This window comes from Nerophis ophidion, linkage group LG27 (assembly GCF_033978795.1).
Source record: "Nerophis ophidion isolate RoL-2023_Sa linkage group LG27, RoL_Noph_v1.0, whole genome shotgun sequence".
Lineage (NCBI taxonomy): Eukaryota > Metazoa > Chordata > Actinopteri > Syngnathiformes > Syngnathidae > Nerophis > Nerophis ophidion.
Window position 1 is genome coordinate 29,796,244 of NC_084637.1, and position 22,500 is coordinate 29,818,743.

General features: G+C 40.0%; 1 long non-coding RNA gene across 1 annotated transcript in view; it reads left to right on the forward strand.

The window, feature by feature from the left end:
• Nucleotides 1-22,500, forward strand: part of LOC133544309 (uncharacterized) — a 92,528-nt gene that overhangs the window by 6,036 nt on the left and 63,992 nt on the right. Inside the window, exons 2-3 of the long non-coding RNA XR_009804625.1 lie at nucleotides 241-430; nucleotides 493-692. This is a non-coding gene — a long non-coding RNA (uncharacterized LOC133544309). The remainder of the gene's footprint in view (nucleotides 1-240; nucleotides 431-492; nucleotides 693-22,500) is intronic.

Sequence of the window (22,500 nt, forward strand, 5' to 3'; positions counted from 1 at the left end):
TAAATCCTGGTTATTCCAACACTTCAACAGAATAATTAGTAGTGTTTGGATAAGTGTGATACCTTTCTACTAATGATTTAATTTTTCGGTTTTAATCAAGGGATTCGTTGTATTCCCTCATAATGAAACGTTTACGTTCGAAACTATCCATATTTCCAAAAACAATTTGAAATACGGACTCGTCAGTGTCATGGCGCGGAGTTGAACCCGCGTTTCCTCTGCGGCCGCCTCCTCTGACAGCGCGCCAAAGCATTCCTCCATTGACAGCATGCTCAGAAACCTCCCCACTTGTGCTGAGCGCAGCACGCCCACGCAGAAACGAGCCTGCACACAATCAGGAATCAAAACACCTGGATTTGACGAGAGGGAGCGAGATAAAAGACCAGTGAAGCCAAGAGTCCTTCGCCAGAACGTAGCCAATCTCCTTTGAGTAAGCTCGCCTACTTGTGCTCTTCCTCTGTCCCGACTTGATGTCTTTTGTGTTTCCCACAGTGTTTTCTGTGATCGTGTCCTGCCTCACGACCTCCTCCTGGATCTTTGCTTGCCCTCCCCGATCCTGGACCACTGCTTGGAACCGGACATCGTTGCCTCTCTCCAGCCCCCGACCGCTTGCCTCGCTGTTGACTGCCTCTTTACCTTCCCCCTTGGATTTGACGAAAAATACATCCAACACGCAAAGACTACGCCCTCTGGTAAATTCCACATTGTTATTTCCACACATCGTCCGCATTCATTCTCTAGTAGTAGCATCCGCACCCCACACATTCATCAAAGGTTTTAATAAACCTTCTAAAACCACAGTTTTCAGTCCATCTTATGGCGGCGTTTCTGGGTGTTGTTGATAAACGGCTTTTGCTCTATATAGAAGAGCTTTAACTTGCACTTACAGATGGGCATGGTTGTGGGCGTGGTTAAGAGTCAGGTATTTCATATATATATATATATATATATATATATATATATATTAGGGCTGTGAATCTTTGGGTGTCCCACGATTCGATTCAATATCGATTCTTGGGGTCCCGATTCGATAATATATCGATTTTTTTCGATTCGATTCTCGATTCAAAAACGATATTTTTCCCACTCAAAACGATTCTGTATTCATTCAATACATAGGATTTCAGCAGGATCTACCCCAGTCTGCTGACATGCTAGCAGAGTAGTAGATTTAAAAAAAAACTGTTATAATTGTAAAGGACATTGTTTTATCAACTGATTGCAATAACGTAAATTTGTTTTAACTATTAAACGAACCAAAAATATGACTTATTTTATCTTTGATGCGAATCAAGTGTAAGCCACTGTGACACTATTGTTCTTTTTCATTATTTTTATAAATGTCTGATAATGTCAATGAGGGATTTTTAATCACTGCTATGCTGAAAATATAACTAATATTGATATTGTTGTTGATAATATTCATTTTTGTTTCACTACTTTTGGTTTGTTCTGTGTCGTGTTTGTGTCTTTATTGCAGTTCTGAGTGTTGCTGGGTCAGGTTTGGTTTTGGAATTGGATTGCATTTTTATGGTATTGCTGTGTATTGTTTCATTGGATTGATTTAAAAAAAAAAAAAAATATATATATATATATATATATATTTTTTTATCGATTTTTTAAAAATGAGAATCTTTTCTGAATCGCACAACGTATTCAATTCGATTTGTACTAGAATAGATGTTTTCCAACACCCCTTTATATATATATATATATATATATATATATATATATATATATATATATATATATATATATATATATATATATATATATATATATATATAAGAAATATTTGACTTTCAGTGAATTCTAGCTATATATATATAGATAAATAAATAAATATATATATATAAATTAAATAAATACTTGAATTTCAATGTTCATTTATTTACACATATACACACACATAACAACCCATCAGCTCACTGTTAAGTTAATGGTTGAATTGTTGATTCGCTGTCACTATTTTTCCAACCACATGCATGTACAGTAAATGGCAGTATTGTCCTATTTAAGAGTGTCACAACATTGCTGTTTACGGCAGACGAACTGCTTTATGGTAGACAAAAACGGGACTGCTGTTGTTGTGTGTTGTTACCACGCTGGGAGGATGTTAATGAAACTGCCTAACAATAAACCCACATAAGAAACCAAGAACTCGCCCTCGATCATTCTACAGTTATAACGTCGTTGGGCAGGCAGGCTGTTTATATTGTGGGAAAGTGGACGTGAAAACAAGCTGTCCTCGCTCAGGTCCGCATGGAGCTGGAGGGGGCGTGGCCCCCAGCTCCGCCTGAATTTCGGGAGTCTCCCGGAAAATCCGGGAGGGTTGGCAAGTATGTTGACACCTGTGTCCTAAAGCAGCCGACTTTCCAAAAAAGGCAACATGCAGTCTACATTTTTTTTTCTTTAAAGAAGATTCCTTAAAGACTGCAGGTAGAAACGGCACAAGCTGAAGTGTGCTCAACACATTTGCAGTCTGCAAGAAACCAGAAAGCAAAAAATAAACCCAGCCAACAATTGTAAAAGCCTTGCAGGAAGTGAGGCCATGAGGGGCATTTAGATATGAATTTGTCCTTCAGGGCAATCAGATGGCTTTATGAATTCCATCTGCCTGAAAGGAAGCAACAAACGGGGTATTGAGTTAGCGGCCCGGTTCCTGCATGAATCTTTTACACCATTCCTCCCTTGTGTTTATTCCCTAGGACTCAGTAGTTCTTGTCGCCCAGGTTCTTCTTGTTTGATCCAGACCACAGTACAAACCTTTTATTAGACCTCCACTCTGCCCCACACCATCTATTGGTAAAATGACAAAAAAAAGGGCAATTTATGAAGCTCTTCTGACTAAGGCAGACGTCAACCTAATACCTTCAGGCTCAAACGTGTTAATTGCTTCATTCTGGTGTCTCTCCGAGGAAATCATAGTCTGCAAGTATTGCTCTTCCAGCCAGTGTCAGATTCGCCCTAGACTGGAATGGGTCGGTCCAAACCGTTCTTTAATGATGCATTACGGAAGTTATGTTATTGTAATGGAATTATGTGGATAATAACTAATAAACAGTTGCCAATGAAGATCATGTTTACACTTTAACGTGTTCCAAAAGCAGCGGTCCCCAAACTACGGCTCGCGGGCCAGATACGGCCTGCCAGCGTCCAAAATCCGGCCCGCGGGTAGTACCAAATTAAAAAAAATATATATTTATATATATTTTTTTTTTTTTTTTTTAATCTGTTCTTTTTCACACATCCATCAATCCATTTTCTACCGCTTGTCACTGAGTCACCTAGGCAGATACGGCACGCCAGTGTCCAAAATCCGGCCCGCGGGTAGTACCAAAAAAAAAATATATATATATATATATATATTTATATATTTTTTATTATTATTTTTTTAATCTGTTCTTTTTCACACATCCATCAATCCATTTTCTACCGCTTGTCACTGAGTCACCTAGGCAAATACGGCACGCCATTGTCCAAAATCCGGCCCGCGGGTAGTACCAAAAATATATATATATATTTTTTTTTTTTATTATTATTTTCTTAATCTGTTCTTTTTCACACATCCATCAATCCATTTTCTACCGCTTGTCACTGAGTCACCTAGGCAGATACGGCACGCCAGTGTCCAAAATCCGGCCCGCGGGTAGTACCAAATTTAAAAAAAAAAAAATATATATATATATATATATGTATATTGTTTATTTTTTTTTTTTAATCTGTTCTTTTTCACACATCCATCAATCCATTTTCTACCACTTGTCACTGAGTCACCTAGGCAGATACGGCACGCCAGCGTCCAAAATCCGGCCCAAAAATCAGTCCTGGCTAAAAAGTAAATAAAAATGGTATTTATTTATTTTTTGATTCAAATTTTTTTTAATCTGTCCTTTTTCGCCCATCCTACAATCCATTCTCTACCGCTTGTTACTGGGTATCTTAGGCAGATAAGGCACACCAGCATCCAAAATGCAAAGAATAATTTCATGAGTGGAGGACCGGTACTTTTCATAGGTGGTAGAGTACCAAATATAATTAATTAGTTTCTAGGTAATATACTAATACCAGGGGTCACCAACCTTTTTGAAACCAAGAGCTACTTCTTGGGTACTGATTAATGCGAAGGGCTACCAGTTTGATACACACTTAAATAAATTGCCAGAAATAGCCAATTTGCTCAATTTACCTTTAATAAATAAATCTATATACATATATAAAGAAATGGGTATTTCTGTCTGTCATTCCGTCGTACATTTTTTTTCCCTTTACGTAGAGAATAAATGATGAAAAAAACATTTAATTGAACAGTTTAAAAGAGGAGAAAACACGAAAAAAATGAAAATTAAATTTTGAATCATATTTTATCTTCAATTTCGACTCTTGAAAATTAAAAATTCAACTGAAAAAAATTAAGAGAAAAACTGTCTAATTTGAATCTTTTTGAAAAAAAAAAAAATTTATGGAACATCATTAGTAATTTTTCCTGATTAAGATATATTTTAAAATTTTGATGACATGTTTTAAATAGGTTAAAATCCAATCTGCACTTTGTTAGAATATATAACAAATTGGACCAAGCTATCTTTCTAACAAAGACAAATCATTATTTCTTCTAGATTTTCCAGACCAAACATTTTAAAAGAAATTCAAAATACTTTGAAATAAGATTTAAATTTGATTTTACGGATTTTCTAGATTTGCCAGAGTATTTATTTTGAATCGTAATCATAAAAAGTTTGAATAAATTTTTCACAAATATTCTTCGTCCAAAAAAACAGAAGCTAAAATAAAGAATTCGATTAAAATTTAAAAAAAATACTTGAACATTGATTTAAATTGTCAGGAAAGAAGAGGAAGGAATTCAAAAGGTAAAAAGGTATATGTGTTTAAAAATCCTAAAATCATTTTTACGGTTGTATTTTTTTCTCTAAAATTGTCTTTCTGAAAGTTATAAGAAGCAAACTAAAAAAAATAAATTAATTTATTCAAACAAGTGAAGACCAAGTCTTTAAAATATTTTCTTGGATTTTCAAATTCTATTTGAGTTTTGTCTCCCTTAGGATTAAAAATATCGAGAAAAGCGAGACCAGCTTGCAAGTATATAAATACAATTTAAAAAATAGAGGCAGCTCACTGGTAAGTGCTGCTATTTGAGCTATTTTTAGAACAGGCCAGCGGGCGACTCATCTAGTCCTTACGGGCTACCTGGTGACCGCGGGCACCGCGTTGGTGACCCCTGGTGTACACACTGCAAAAAGTCAGTGTTCTAAAACAAGAACAAAAAAATACAAAAACGAGGGGTATTTTATTTGAACTATCTATAAGCATCTATAAGCAAAATCATCTACCAATAGAACAAGAAAAGCAGAGGCGTGGCTAAGAGGGGAAGAGTATATTTACATCTACAATCCATCAACTCGAGTATTTCATGTATATTTACATATTTGCGATGAGGGGGCGACTTGTCCAGGGTGTACCCTGCCTTCCGCCCGATTGTAGCTGAGATAGGCGCCAGCTCCCCCGCGACCCCGAAAGGGAATAAGCGGTAGAAAATGGATGGATGGATGGATTTACATATATATATATATATATATATATATATATATATATATATGTATGTATATGTATGAAATACTTGACTTTCAGTGAATTCTAGCTATTTATATTTATTTGATCACATATATATAAATAAAATAAATAGTTACATTTCAGACGGCACCTATCAAATATACAGTAATAAAAACATAGTTGTTCTACTAACTATACTGTGCTTGCTGGTTACTATAAAAAAACAACAACAACAACACTTACCTTTCACTATTTGAGTAACCTTTGTTCTGCCGTTTGCGTACTGGCGAGAGTCACTTGCCGTCAGGTGCGCAACACCACATAAATCGTTGGCCAATCAAAAAGCAACCCCATAACGCTATAGCCTACATTCACCAGGAGATGGCGACAGATAACACAGAATCACTCTATTACAGACGGCGTCGCCATGGTTGCTTCGTCTCCTTGTGTGTGCAGTTTTTTTATTAAAATCCGTAGATGTTGTAACGTGATTGGGCAGGCAAGCTGTTTATATAGTGGGAAAGCGGCCGTGAAAACAGACTGTCCCCACTCAGGTCCGCATGGAGCTGGAGGGGGCGTGTCCTCTAGCTCCGCTGAATTTCGGGAGATTTTCGGGAGAAGATGTCTTCTGGGAGGTTTTCGGGGGAGGCGCTGAATTTCGGGAGTCTCCCGGAGAATCCGGGAGGGTTGGCAAGTATGGCGTAGAGCAGGGGTAGGGAACCTATGGCTCTAGAGCCAGATGTGGCTCTTTTGATGACTGCATCTGGCTCTCGGATAAATCTCAGCTGACATTGCTTAACACGATAAGTAATGAATAATTCCACCGGTAATCACGGTGTTGAAAACAACGTTCAAAATATAAAACATTCTCATGCTTTTTTATGTTCAAAAAGTTGCGTTAATGGTAAGAAGTTATTTATTATTGGTTAGTGTGGGGCTTGCCCTCCCGGGGGTTCTTCAGACCACCAAGCACCGACATGAGAGCCTGTTTTAGGGTTACAATATTGTTTTATTTTTCAGTTAGTCTCTTTCGTTCTCGCTCGCACTCTGGCTCCAGCTCCAACCCTGTCTCTCCTCCTGGATGCTACTTATAACAGAGCGACAGGTGATTAGATAACAAGGCCCAGGTGGGCCTTCTACGCACTTGTCGCTGATTTCGAAGCCGGTCCTGGCAACATCCCGCTCTGCTGCAGGCCCGCAGGCCACGCCCCCTCCACAGTTAACTTCAGAATAACAATGTTAATACAAAGAATGAGAGACTCTGGAAATGTTGGTCTTACTTAAAAATGCACGTGTTTAGTTGTGTTCAGTGTTAAAAAAATATTATATGGCTCTTAGGGAAATACATTTTAAAATATTTGGCTTCTTGGCTCTCTCAGCCAAACATGTTCCCGACCCCTGGCGTAGAGGAAGATCTGGGCTTCCCTGCTTAGGCTGCTGCCCCCGCGACCATACCTCGGCTAAGTGGAAGAAGATGGATGGATGGATGGAAATATTCATCAACTTTTGCATTGGTTCTCATTTCATGTTTTGTTTGAAACGAGACACCATTTTTCCTGATGAGGCAACCGAGTGGGAACAAAACAAATTCCTCAACAAGCGTTTTTTTTTGTGTTTACGTAGCACCTGACATTAATAATGCACGCACCTGGAGCCAACATCACTCATTAATGCACCACCTCCACCTCCAGCGAGAACTACTGCAGGAAGTTCCCCCTCATCCTGAAATATTGAAAATATTCTTTCCAGTTTTGTTCTCTGCGTCTTGAGTTATAGGACAGGACAGGGAGCTTGAGTTCGACTTCCTGCGGAGTCGTGACTTCCCACGGAGGCGGGGGAGGACGAACGCTCCCTGGTGTTACCTAAGTCTGCACCCCTGTTCAGCCCAAAGGTACACGGTGTAAATCCGTCCCAGAATGGATTCTACACGACGAGTTCAGGTCGGCAAACAAAATTATGTTTTTTTTATGTGCAAGTAGTTTTAACAGGCAACATAGAAATGTATGGAGGTTTAAATAGGACAAAATCAATAAAAATATATCCATCCATCCATCCATCCATCCATTTTCTACCGCTTATTCCCTTTCGGGGTCGCGGGGGGCGCTGGCGCCTATCTCAGCTACAATCGGGCGGAAGGCGGGGTACACCCTGGACAAGTCGCCACCTCATCGCAGGGCCAACACAGATAGACAGACAACATTCACACTCACATTCACACACCAGGGCCAACTCAGTTAATCAACCTATCCCCAGGTGCATGTCCCTGGAATATATATATATATATATGTATGTATGTATGAAATCGTTGACTTTCAGTGAATTCTAGCTATATATATTTATTTTATTATATATATAAATAAAATAAATAGTTGAATTTCCGACGGCACCTATCAAATACACAGTAATAAAAACATAGTTGTTCTACTAACTGTACTGTGCTTGCTGGTTACTAGAAAAAAAACAACAACACTTACCTTTCACTATATGAGTAACCTTTGTCCTGCCATTTGCGTATTGGCGAGCGATCTCCGAATCCGGGAACATATATCACGGATTTGTTGTAGACATCCGCAAATGAGAACGGGATGTTTCTTCCAGCTATCAGCATAGCAATCTTTGTCTCAGCATAAGTTACACCATCGGATCTCCATTTTGCGAGGTTGCCCACAATATATATCTTTAAATATAGGCTGTCCTTTGTCACCGATTCTGTTCGTAACTTTTATGGACAGAATTTCTAGGCGCAGTCGAGGGGTTCCGTTTTTTTTGACCGCAGGATTAGGTCTCTGGTTTTTGCAGATGATGTGGTCCTGATGGCTTCATCTGACCGGGATCTTCAGCTCTCGCTGGATCGGTTCGCAGCCGAGTGTGAAGCGACCGGAATGAGAATCAGCACCTCCAAGTCCGAGTCCATGGTTCTCGCCCGGAAAAGGGTGGAATGCCATCTCCGGGTTGGGGAGGAGACCCTGCCTCCAAGTGGAGGAGTTCAAGTACCTCAGAGTCTTGTTCACGAGTGAGGGAAGAGTGGATCGTGAGATCGACAGGCGGATCGGTGCGGCGTCTTCAGTAATGCGGACGTTGTACCGATCCGTTGTGGTGAAGAAGGAGCTGAGCCGGAAGGCAAAACTCTCAATTTCCCGTCCTCACCTATTCTGAAGCTAACTGTGGAGGGGGCGTGGCCTGCGGGCCTGCAGCAGAGCGGGATGTTGCCAGGACCGGCCTCGAAATCAGCGACAGGTGCGTAGAAGGCCCACCTGGGCCTTGTTATCTAATCACCTGTCGCTCTGTTATAAGCAGCAGCCAGGAGGAGAGACAGGGTTGGAGCTGGAGCCAGAGTGCGAGCGGGAACGAAAGAGAAAAAGACAATTGCTGGAAAGCAACCGAGAGACTAACGGAAAAATAAAACAATATTGTAACCCTAAAACAGGCTCTCATGATCTGAAGAACCCTCTCACCTATGATCACGGGTACAAGCGGCCGAAATGAGTTTCCTCCGCCGTGTGGCGGGTCTCTCCCTTAGAGATAGGGTGAGAAGCTCTGCCATCCGCGAGGAACTCAAAGTAAAGCCGCTGCTCCTTCACATCGAGAGGAGCCAGATGAAGTGGTTCGGGCATCTGGTCAGGATGCCACCCGAACGCCTCCCTAGGGAGGTGTTTAGGGCACGTCCAACCGGTAGGAGGCCACGGGGAAGACCCAGGACACGTTGGGAAGACTATGTCTCCCGGCTGGCCTGGGAACACCTCGGGATCCCCCGGGAAGAGCTAGACGAAGTGGCTGGGGAGAGGGAAGTCTGGGTTTCCCTGCTTAGGCTGTTGCCCCCGTGACCCGACCTCGGATAAGCGGAAGATGATGGATGGATGGATGGATCTTTAAATATTTATTTACATATGTCAGGAATATATTTAACATAAAAGTACATTATTTAATCATTTAGGTTTTTTTTTTAAATATTTAATTAATAATTGAATTAAAGTTCAAGGCTAAACCTGTCTTGTCTTGTGATCATGTTTTGTTTAGTTTTGTTTTGCTTAAGACTCCATTGTTTCGCACTTCCTTGTTTGTTTTGTTTCCATGACTACCCACTAGTTTTCACCCGTCCTCATGTCACGCACCTGTCTCACGTTTTGCACTCACGCACCTGTCACTAATCATGTCACTATTATTTAAGCTTCCAGTTGTCTTTCTGGCGACATCACTCTGCTTCATGTCATGTTTACGGTTTCATGCTTGATTCACGCTACTTGTTCATAGTCCATGCTGCCCCGTTCACGCCATCGCAAGTAAGTTTTGTTTATTAATGCCACAGTTAAGAATCTTTTGTGTTTTTGTCCATTGTTCTGCCTTCGTGCTAGTTTTTGTTTTTAGAGCCAAGTTTTGTACTTCCGCCCTTGTGCGCGCCTTTTTGTTTATTCCTTTTATTAGTGTTAAAATAAAGATGTCATTACCTTCACACCATGTCCGGTCCAAGTTCACTTGCATCTCGGGAAAACAACCACCCCATAGTCCACTTCCTGACAAAACCAACGCAATTAATGGAGGATATGTGTGTTAGCCCCGCCTACTGACCTTGATGGGTGAGTTTGACCAATTTAAATTAATTCATTTAGTGCACAGGTGTCAAACTCAAGGCCACATCATTTTATTTGGCCCTCAAAAGCCTGGGTATAATATGTATCAATAAAGTCCTGTAACTTTTCTTACTAAATGTATTAGCTGAGATATTCACCAGCGCCCCCCGCGACCCCAAAGGGAATAAGCGGTAGAAAATGGATGGAGGGATGGATGTATTTTTTCCTTCTATTTTGGGAGAAAACAAAAAAATGTACAAACCCCGTTTCCATATGAGTTGGGACGTTATGTTAGATATAAATATAAAATGATTTGCAAATCCTTTTCAACCCATATTCAGTTGAATATGCTACGAAGACAACATATTTTTATGTTCAAATTGATAAACATTTTTTTTTTTTTTTGCACAAAATCATTAACTTTAGAATTTGATGCCAGCAACACGTGACAAATAAGTTGGGAAATCTGGCAATAGATACAGATAAATTTGAGGAATGCTCGTCAAACGCTTATTTGGAACATCCGACAGGTGTGCAGGCTAATTGGGAACAGGTGGGTGCCATGATTGGGTATAAAAACAGCTTCCCAAAAAATGCTCAGTCTTTCATAAAAAAAGATTGGGCGAGGTACACCCCTTTGTCCACAACTGCGTGAGCAAATAGTCAAACAGTTTAAGAACAACGTTTCTCAAAGTGCAATTGCAAGAAATTTAGGGATTTCAACATCTTCGGTCCATAATATCATCAAAAGGTTCAGAGAATCTGGAGAAATCACTCCACGTAAGCGGCATGATCGGAAACCAACATTGAATGACCGTGACCTTCAATCCCTCTGACAGCACTGTATCAAAAACCAACATCAATCTCTAAAGGATATCACCACATGGGCTCAGGAACACTTCAGAAAACCACGGTCACTAAATACAGTTAGTCGCTACATCTGTAAGTGCAAGTTAAAGCTCTACTATGCAAAGTGAAAGCCATTAATCAACAACATCCAGAAACGTCGCCCGCTTCTCTGGGCCCGAGATCATCTAAGATGGACTGATGTAAAGTGGAAAAGTGTTCTGTGGTCTGACGAGTCCACATTTCAAATTGTTTTTGGAAATATTCGACATCGTGTCATCCGGACCAAAGGGGAAGCGAACCATCCAGACTGTTATCGACGCAAAGTTCAAAAGCCAGCATCTGTGATGGTATGGGGGTGCATTAGTGCCCAAGGCATGGGTAACTTACGCATCTGTGAAGGCACCATCAATGCTGAAAGGTACATACAGGTTTTGGAACAGCACATGCTGCCATCTAAGCGCCGTCTTTTTCATGGACGCCCCTGCTTATTTCAGCAAGACAATGCCAAGCCACATTCAGCATGGGTTACAACAGTGTGGCTTTGTAAAAAAAAAAAGAGTGCGGGTACTTTCCTGGCCCGCCTGCAGTCCAGACCTGTCTCCCATGGAAAATGTGTGGCGCATTATGAAGCGTAAAATACGACAGCGGAGACCCCGGACTGTTGAACGACTGAAGCTCTACATAAAACAAGAATGGGAAAGAATTCCACTTTCAAAGCTTAAACAATTAGTTTCCTCAGTTCCCAAAAGTTTATTGAGTGTTGTTAAAAGAAAAGGTGATGTAACACAGTGGTGAACATGCCCTTTCCCAACTACTTTGGCACCTGTTGCAGCCATGAAATTCTAAGTTAATTATTATTTGCAAAAAAAAATAAAGTTTATGAGTTTGAACATCAAATATGTTGTCTTTTTAGTGCATTCAACTGAATATGGGTTGAAAAGGATTTGCAAGTCATTGTATTCCGTTTATATTTACATCCAACACAATTTGCCAACACATATGGAAACGGGGTTCGTACTCCATTTCGCAAAATATGTGAACTTAATAATATCGCATTTCCAGCGTGACCACACAATGCAGAGAAGGTAGATACTGTGCGGGTAAAGAGATGTAGACTGGGTGTAAGAAGGAGGCACCAGTTTGACTCCAGGATACAGAGAAGGTAGGTAACGTGCAGGTAAAGATATGTTGTCTGGGCGATGCCAGGAAGCACCAGCGTGTATGAGTGACAGAAAGAAGCACCAGTGTGACCCCAGGATGCAGGGAAGGTAGGTAACGTGCAGGTAAAGATATGTTGGATGGGTAAAGGCTGGAAACACCAGAAATAGTCGGTCCCGTCCATCGCTGCTTGCAGCTTTAATTTTTATTTGTTTTGTTAGCCAAGTTAGTGGGAAAACAAACCACATTATAGTCCACGTTATGACAGTTTTATAAGTCTTTCTGTTTTTCAAAGCCTCCTCTTGGAGTAAAAACGACAACAACCACCCCCCCCTCGCCCCCTCCCTTTTATCAGTGGAGTAGGAAATAGAACTCACAGAGGCGGTGACGTAACCGTGTCAAGCCGCAGCCTCCCGAAAGTCACCCAATTTGCGGCGTCCCGATAAGAAAGGCGTCCCGTGTGCACCGTGACCCCCCCGTTAGCCAGCCACCCGCCCGTATACGTCACGTTAATATGTCACGCCATTACAGCCCCGGTCGGAGGGGCGGGGTGCACACGCCGTGACGAGGTGTCGGGACGAGCGCCACCGGTTCCCGGGTCCTCCCGGGTCGGTCCGGGGGTAGGAAAAAAAAAAAAAAAAGTGGTCTGCAACTTTCTGTGTCCGTCTTGAGGACACGGAGAGACAGTGAAGGCCATTACTGGAATGCACCATGACAGCCACGTAGTAGCACAAGGCCGTGATCTTCAAAATGCAGCCGTAATGATACAGTACTCTCCAACGCCAGTAATGAGCGGCTTTCCATGCACACTTTTTCTTTTTCTTTCTCTTTCTCCCTTGTCTTCCAGGGAGCCCTCATCATTAGAACTACTGTTTAGACCAGGGGTAGGGAACCTATGGCTCTAAGGCCAGATGTGGCTCTTTTGATGACTGCATCTGGCTCTCAGATACATCTTAGCTGACATTGCTTAACACGGATAAGTCAGTGTTTTTCAAGCTATTTGGAGCCCAGGCACATTTTTTGCATTGAAAAAATTCTGAGGCAGAAAACATAAAAAAATGAAACTCAGTAGCCAATACTGACAATAAAAAGTCGTTCTCGCAATTGTTTGATATGAATTCAAACCATCAATATAGCTCTTGTCTCAATGTCGGTGTACTGTCACAACCTATCAGATCATGCCGTAACTTATTTAGAGTTTTTTGCTGTTTTCCTGTGTCTTGCGCTCCTATTTTGGTGGCTTTTCCTCTTTTGTTGGTATTTTTCTATAGCAGTTTCATGTATTCCATCCATCCATCCATTTCTACCGCTTATTCCCTTTCGGGGTCGCGGGGGTCGCTGGCGCCTATCTCAGCTACAATCGGGCGGAAGGCGGGGTACACCCTGGACAAGTCGCCACCTCATCGCAGAGTTTCATGTATTCCTTGAATGCTATTCCCCTCACCTGCCTTGTTTTCGCAATCAAGACTAAGTTGTGCGCACGCACTCCCTCTTTGTGGGGACATTGTTGATTGTCATGTCGTGTACGGATGTACTTTGTAGACGCCGTCTGCTCCGCACGCCGTAAGTCTTTGCTGTCGTCCAGCAATGTGTTTTTGTTTACTTTGCTGCCAGTTCAGTTTTAGTTTCGTTTTGCTTCAATGCCTTTTCTTAGCGGCACTCGCCTTTTGTTTATTTTTGGTTTAAGTGTTGGATACCTTTTTACGCACACGCTGCCTGCTGCATATTGTGATCATGACACACCATGTTCTCGACATCTACAAAGCAATTGGCTACCTGCTGCCAACTACTGATATGGAAGAGTATTACACGGTTACTCAGCCGAGCTCTAGACAGCACAGACACTCAACAAAGACACATTTGCAGATTATAATAACTGGTTTGAAAAACATATTTTTAACCCAATTAGGTGAAATTACATAATCTTCCACGGCACACCTGAATGCATCTCATGGCACACTGGTGTGCCACGGCACAGCGGTTGAAAAACACAGCGATAAGTTATGACTAATTCCGCTGGTAATCAGTGTGAAAAATAACGTTCAAAATAAAAAACATTCTCATACGTTTTAATCCATCCATCTGTTTTCTACCCCACTTGTTCAAGAAGTTGCATTAATGGTAAAAAAACAATGTTATTCATTATTGGTTAATTTCAGAAAAACAACGTTATTAAAAAGAAGAAGAGACTTATAATACTTTGAAAATGTTTGGTCTTACTTAAAAAAGCACGCATTTAGTTGTATTCAGTGTTAAAAGATATTATATGGCTCTCACAGAAATACATAGTAAAATATTTGGCTTTCATGGCTCTCTCAGCCAAAAAGGTTCCCCACCCCTGGTTTACAAGATGATTCAATACATCACGAACCGATCATTTGTATGAAAGGCATATTTGTGGATTTCCACGTATGTGAAACGGAGAGTAAGGGCCTGATCTACGAAAGGTTTGTTTTAAAATAATGCAACGTTCAACCCTAAACTCACTCCTTTCCTGCAAATTAAATTTGACGGATGCTGCCCATACCTATGCTCCTTCAAAGGCTGTGCTACCGGCTGCAAAGTATTGCACTTTCAAATACATATGTGTGTGTATATGTGTAAATGAATGAACACTGAAATTCGAGTGTTTCCTTGTACCGCCACATTGGTGGCATCCGCAAATGCCACCACACATTAATGTATCATCATTGAAATATCACGATTGCAATATAAACAAAACTATTATCAAAATGACACCATAGCCAAGATCAAGGTAATATAACTACAAGCCCAATCAATGTGAACATGCTAGATTCAAGGATAAAATACAACAGAATAAACAACAAAAGTAGAAATGTATTTTGTATTTTTTTACAATGGAGTTCAGGGTGCGCATCGCACAGTCAACCAGTAAGATTTACGTTTCTTTTATGTATGTATATATATATATATATATATATATATATATATATATATATATATATATATATATATATATATATATATATATATATATATATATAAATATAAATTGGCCCTAGTGTGTGAATGTTGTCTGTCTATCTGTGTTGGCCCTGCAATGAGGTGGCGACTTGTCCACCCTGGACAAGTCGCCAAAAAGGAATGGATATATATATATATGTATATATATATATATATATATATATATATATATATATATATATATATATATAGGTCCTGAGCACTTCCCGCATACTACTTCTTGCCAGCAACAAGCGGTGTTGCAACATTTAATTTATAATTTAATCAAGCATAATGAACATCTGTTTTCTACACCATATATATTTATATATATATATATATATATATATATATATATATTTATATATGTATATACAAAACAGATGTTCATTATGTTTGATTAAATTATGAATGAAATGTTGCAACCTCCGACTGTTGCTGGCAAGAAGTAGTATGCGGGAAATGCTCAGAACTGTGAAGCCTTCCAAGTGAGAATCCCGTGACCAAAGTGGTCGTTTGTAAGTTTTACAATATAACTAAAACAACTCTTTCTTATTAAACCATCCCATGTGTGATTTCAGTGGGGGTGTTTTCATGCATATTTGCACGTGCTACTGTAATGCAATGCAGCTAGCATCGTTAGCATTAGCTAATATGCTAACACAATTACACGACTGTCTGTGTTAGTATTATTAACTTACAACGGCGGTATTTTTGTATTGTATCAGTTTCACAAATTCCTCAGTAAATTCGCCAAAACGTCACCGTGGAGTTGTTGAGTCTTTTTAGCTGAATGGAGAGCTGACCTCCGTAACTTCTGGGTCCATTACAATGACTTCTGTTTTGTCTGATCAGCTATTTTACTGCCGTAGCACAGACACGGTTTGGAAACAATTAAAAGCACAAAATATTTTCATGTAAATAACTCATTTCATAACGTATATATCTGCGGCTTTTGGTCCAGTTCGACTAACATATGGAAACATTTTTTTTCTTCTAAAATGTTGTGGGTGCCGCTTATATCCAAAATGTACTTATTTAGCACGCACAATGTGATTGATCAAGACTGAAACTGTTCTGCGGCCGCTGTATTTCGGAACGCTCGTGCAAACTGGCACAGTTACACGCAAAACGGCCGTAAAAAAGACAACATAAATTGATTGCCGTAAATTCTGGACTAGAAGCCGCTACTTTTTTACTCGATTTTGAACCCTGCAGCTAATTTATGCATTTTTTTCCCCCGCTAATGCCCGAATTGTTTTGTGTTCAATAGTTTACATTAAACCCGAGCAAAGGACTGAAATTTAGTGTTATTATTTGTGCTATTGCGCCAACTTTTGGACAAGTTTGGTCACTCCAGGTATTGCGGGTTGATAATGTACTTCCTGTTGCGAGGCCATAAACAGGAAGTAAGTGTCGGCAGCGGTTTTTTTTTCTTTATCACTCAAAATAATGTTGGTAAGTTTTACAATATAACTAAAACAAATCTTCCTTATTTAGTTGTCCCATGTGTGATGTCTGTAGGAGTGCTTACGTACATATTTGCACGTGCTATCGTAATGCAATGAGGCTAGTGTTGTTAGCATTAGCTAATATGCTAACACAATTACATGAGTGTCTGTAACCTTTCAGTCTGCAACTTTTTTTTTTATAAATGAAGAACTTTGTTTATGAAAGTACATCTGGTTATTTATGTAATACTGTTTATTATGTTGACCGTTGACCGAAGGAATAGAAAACTAAACTAAGTATTATTAACTTACAGCGGCATTATTTTGGTATTGTTTCAGTTTTACAAATTCCTCAGTGAATTCAACACAACTTGACCGTAGAGTTATTGAGTCTGCTTCGCTGATTGGAGAGCTAACTTCCTCAGCTAGTGGGTCCGTGACTATGACTTCTGTTTTGTTTGATCAGCCATTTTACTGCCGTGACACAGACACGGTCTGTAAACAATTGAGACTACAAAATATTTCTGTTTAAATAACTCGTTTTCACATATTTATATCCGCTGCTTTAGTCGGATGCGGCTAATAAATGATGACAAAGTACAAACCCCATTTCCATATGAGTTGTGAAGATGTGTTAGATGTAAATATAAACGGAATACGATGATTTGCAAATCATTTTCAACCAATATTCAGTTGAATATGCTACTAAGACAACATATTTGATGTTCAAACTGATAAACATTTATTTTTTTTGCAAATAATCATTAACTTTAGAATTTTATGCCAGCAACACGTGACAAAGAAGTTGGGGAAGGTGGCCATAAATACTGATAAAGTTGAAAAATGCTCATCAAATACTTATTTGGAACATCCCACAGGTGTGCAGGCTAATTGGGAACAGGTGGGTGCCATGATTGGGTATAAAAACAGCTTCCCAAAAAATGCTCAGTCTTTCACAAGAAAGTATGGGTCGAGGTACACCCCGTTGTCCACAACTGTGTGAGCAAATAGTCAAACAGTTTAAGAACAACATTTCTCAAAGTGCAATTGCAAGAAATTTAGGGATTTCCACATCTACGGTCCATAATATCATCAAAAGGTTCAGTGAATCTGGAGAAATCACTCCACGTAAGCGGCATGGCCGGAAACCAACATTGAATGACCGTGATCTTCGATCCCTCAGACGGCACTGTATCAAAACCGACATCAATCTCTAAAGGATATCACCACATGGGCTCAGCAACACTTCAGAAAACCACTGTTACTAAATACAGTTCGTCGCCACATCTGCAAGTGCAAGTTAAATCTCTACTATGCAAAGCGAAAGCCATTTATCAACAACATCCGGAAACGCCGCCGGCTTCTCTGGGCTGAGATCATCTAAGATGGACTGATGCAAAGTGGAAAAAGTGTTCTGTGGTCTGACGAGTCCACATTTCAAATAGTTTTTGAAAATATTCGACATCGTGTCATCCAGACCAAAGGGGAAGCGAACCATCCGGACTGTTATCGACGCAAAGTTCAAAAGCCAGCATCTGTGATGGTATGGGGGTGCATTAGTGCCCAAGGCATGGCTAACTTACACATCTGTGAAGGCACCATTAATGCTGAAAGGTACATACAGATTTTGGAACAACATATGCTGCCATCTAAGGACGCCCCTGCTTATTTCAGCAAGACAATTCAGCTCGTGTTACAACAGCGTGGCTTTGTAAAAAAAAGAGTCCGGGTACTTTCCTGGCCCGCCTGCAGTCCAGACCTGTCTCCCATCGAAAATCCGCGGCGCATTATGAAGCGTAAAAATACGACAGCGGTGAACCCGGACTGTTTAGTTTAGTTTAGTTTAGTTTAGTTTATTAAGGATCCCCATTAGTCTAAACCGCAGTGGAGACTATTATTCCTGGGTTTCCAGGCAAAAAACATCACACAACCACAGAACAAAAGATTAAAATGCAGTACAACATGATCCAATAATAAATTGTCATAATACAAAAATAGCAACAACAAAGAACCCAAAAATACTAATACATTTTGTTGCATGATAATTTTCATACCAAAGATAAAAATAGCAATATAAAAATGTATATATCCTGTATACATTTTTGCAAAAATAAAACAAAGAACCAATGGCCTAAAATATGCACATTAGCGTACCAAAGACAAACAATAAGTGACAAAAAAGTATCATCCATCCATTTTCTGCTGCTTATCCCATAATCAATAAAATACTCAATAGTCGGACTGTTGAACGACTGAAGCTCTACATGAAACAAAAACGGGAAAGAATTCCACTTTCAAAGCTTCCCAAACATTTATTGAGTGTTGTTAAAAGAAAAGGTGATGTAACACAGTGGTGAACATGCCCTTTCCCAACTACTTTGGCACGTGTTGTAGACATGAAATTCTAAGTCAATTATTATATGCTAAAACAATAATTTATGAGTGTAAACATCAAATATCTTGTCTTTGTAGTGCATTCAATTGAATATGGGTTGAAAGGGATTTGCAAATCTTTGTATTCCGTTTATATTTACATCTAACACAATTTCCCAACTCATGGAAACGGGGTTTGTAGATATTGATATTGACAAAGTAGATCGGTCGTTGGTGATTCCGTGATTTGTGTGTTTTGACATGAAGATGAAACAGTCTAAACGGAATTTTAAACATGTTTGCGAACTCCGGTTGCCCGCATACCTCCCCTCAGCGCCTCAGGGTGCATTAACTGGCGGCCGAGCAGCAGACTGTGTGAATCACATGTCAAACTGGGGGCAGCCAGCATCCACACAACCACCACGTTATTCCCCTCCCCCCCACACCACCAACTGTTGACGATCAGCAGGTTTGAAAAGCTCTTTGATGAAGTCACACAGATGCGGAACTTTGCTGCCGGTGGGAGAACGGTCGTTTTTGAACGCACCACATGATGCGTTGGAGAGGCCCAATAAATAAAACGGTGTGAGTTTGATTTGACGGAACAATGCAGTGCAGTGTTGCACGAACTGGAACATTCTGTATAGGCCTCGCTGAGTCCCTCCTTGGGGGATGGACTAACCTGAGTGTTATTTTTAGTTCTTTGACGCCCGTCTGACAAGAACCAATTTTTTCAGAATGTACCGGCAATGTTTTGAGGCATTTTTTCTCGATAAGATTCAATCAACTTGTGATTTTATGAACTTTGTAATATTTTTTAAGTGCACTACAAAAACTGAAATCTAAGTAAGATGAAATATCTCAAATAAGGGTGATATTTGCTTATTTTATGTCGGATTAGAGAGTTCTTCTCACTAAGCAGATTGTGTTTTACTCGTTTCAAGGGTTTTGTTCCTAAATGATCTCAGTAAGATATTACAGCTCGTTGCTGAGATTTTTACACCTGCACAGCCTTTGATAGTAGGCTAATATAGCTCATATAGACACTTACATCATATGTTGTCTTCATTATAACACTTATATAAGGCTTTAAATCAGGGGTGTCAAACCCAAATACAGAGTGGGCCAAAATTTTAAACAGAACAAAGCCAAGGTTGAACAAATTAACCTTTTAATAGGGACCCAAACAAGTTTTGCATTAAATATTGAACAAGCAAGGCTTATATATAACTTAAGTGACATGCAAAATCCAGTTTCAAATAATAATAATTAAAAGAATATCAATGGCATGTCAAATAAAATGTAAATAAACATTTTATGTCTGTTTTTCCATTTGCAATCACCCGAGGTAAATATCACATTTTTTTCAAAGGCTAATAATAAATTAGAAAATAAAATAACAACAATGAATGAACCAAACATTCAAGCTTTGAAGTAGCAAGAGAAAATGCATGAACAAAACGTTAATTATTGGTCAGTTTGCTGGAATTTTCCCGGAAGAGTTAGTGCTGCAAGGGGTTTCTGGGTATTAGTTCTGTTTTGTAACAGTGCGGATGTTCACCCGAAATTTGTTTGTCATGTTTGGCGTGGGTTCACCGTGTGGCGCATATTTGTAACAGCGCTAAAGTTGTTTATACGGCCACCCTCAGTGTGACCTGTATGGCTGTTGACCAAGTATGTTTTGCATTCACTTGTCCGTGTGTGTAAAAGCCACAAATATTATGTGACACGCTGTTAGTATGGAGGAAAAGCGGACGTGACGACAGGTTGTAGAGAACGCTCAAGGCAGTGCCTTAAATGCACGCCCCCCCAATATAGGTGGAAATCGGTAGAAATTAGGGAGACTGGTTGCCCCGGGAGATTTTCGGGAGGGGCACTGAACTTCGGGAGTTTATCGTTGGCAAGTATAAGTATTAGCGGTGAATGCGGCGATACAGCTGCGGGCCAGATCCTATGCTAAATTGATATTGCCTCAAGGGCCAAATTAAATTACACGGCGGGCCAGAGTTTGACACCCATGCTTTAAATTGTTTGCGGCTGCAGACAGATTTATTTTATTTTATTTTATTTTTTGTAATTTTTGTCCGAAATGGCTTTCTAAACATTTTGGGTCGCCCACCCCTGGATTAGACAGTCGACGTGCGTGTTTGAGCGCCACTCAGAGACAATTTTGATTGGCCAAAACTCGCACAGATTGGTCGAATCTGCTTGGATGGACTTTAAACCATGCTGGTTGGAGGAATTTAAGTTCAGTTAGAAGTATGCACAAATATATCGTCCGTATTGTAACTTCAGCCCATTAGGGAAAACAAAATCAATATTTATCTTTTTTGGATCATATTATATTTATTATTATGGTGGCGACTTGTCCAGGGTGTACTCCGCCTTCCGCCTGATTGTAGCTGAGATAGGCACCAGCGCCCCCCGCAAACCCAAAGAGGAATAAGCAGTAGACGTTGGATGGATGGATATTATATAATATATATAATGCATCAGTCCATTTTAGATGATCTCGGTGCCAGAGAAGCCGGTGGCGTTTCTGGGTGTTGTTGATAAATGGCTTTCGCTTTGCACAGTAGAGCTTTAACTTGCACTTACAGATGTAGCGACAAACTGTAGTTGCTGACAGTGGTTTTCTGAAGTGTTCCTGAGCCCATGTGGTGATATCCTTTACACACTGATGTCACTTTTTGATGCAGTACCGCCTGAGGGAACGAAAGTCTGTGATATCATCGCTTATGTTCAGTGATTTCTCCAGATTCTCTGAACCTTTTGATGGTATTACGGACCGTAGATGGTAAAATTCCTAAATTCCTTGCAATAGACCGTTGAGAAATGTTGTTCTTAAACTGTTTGACTATTTGCTCACGCATTTGTTCACAAATTTGTGATCTTCGCCCCGTCCTTGTTTGTGAATGACTGAGCATTTCACGGAAACTGCTTTTATACCCAATCATGGACCTGTCACGCCAAATTTCTTCCCCCCTACAAAAACTTTCCCCCCGGAAGAAACTACTTGAAGGACCCCAATGACGGTGGAAGAACCTTAAGCAGCCCACACAGCTGCCCGTTTTAAAAGCATTATAATTGGCTGATTGTCATAGGTGAAAAATAACGGTGAGGAAAAAATATTAGCATTTCAGCATGCTAACCTTTCAAGCTATTTTTGTTTCGCTAATTTTGCAGCTGTAACCCTTAACGGTGAGGAAAAAAATATTAGCATTTCGGCATGCTAACCTTTCAAGCTATTTTTGTTTCGCTAATTTTGCAGCTGTAACCCTTAACGGTGAGGAAAAAAATAGTAGCATTCCAGCATGCTAACCTTTCAAGCTATTTTGGTTTTGCTAATTTGGCAGCTGTAACCCTTAACGGTGAGGAAAAAAATATTAGCATTCCAGAATGCTAACCTTTCAAGCTATTTTTGTTTCGCTAATTTTGCAGCTGTAACCCCTTAACGGTGAGGAAAAAATATTAGCATTCCAGCATGCTAAACTTTCAAGCTATTTTTGTTTGGCTAATTTTGCAGCTGTAACCCTTAACGGTGAGGAAAAAATATTAGCATTCCA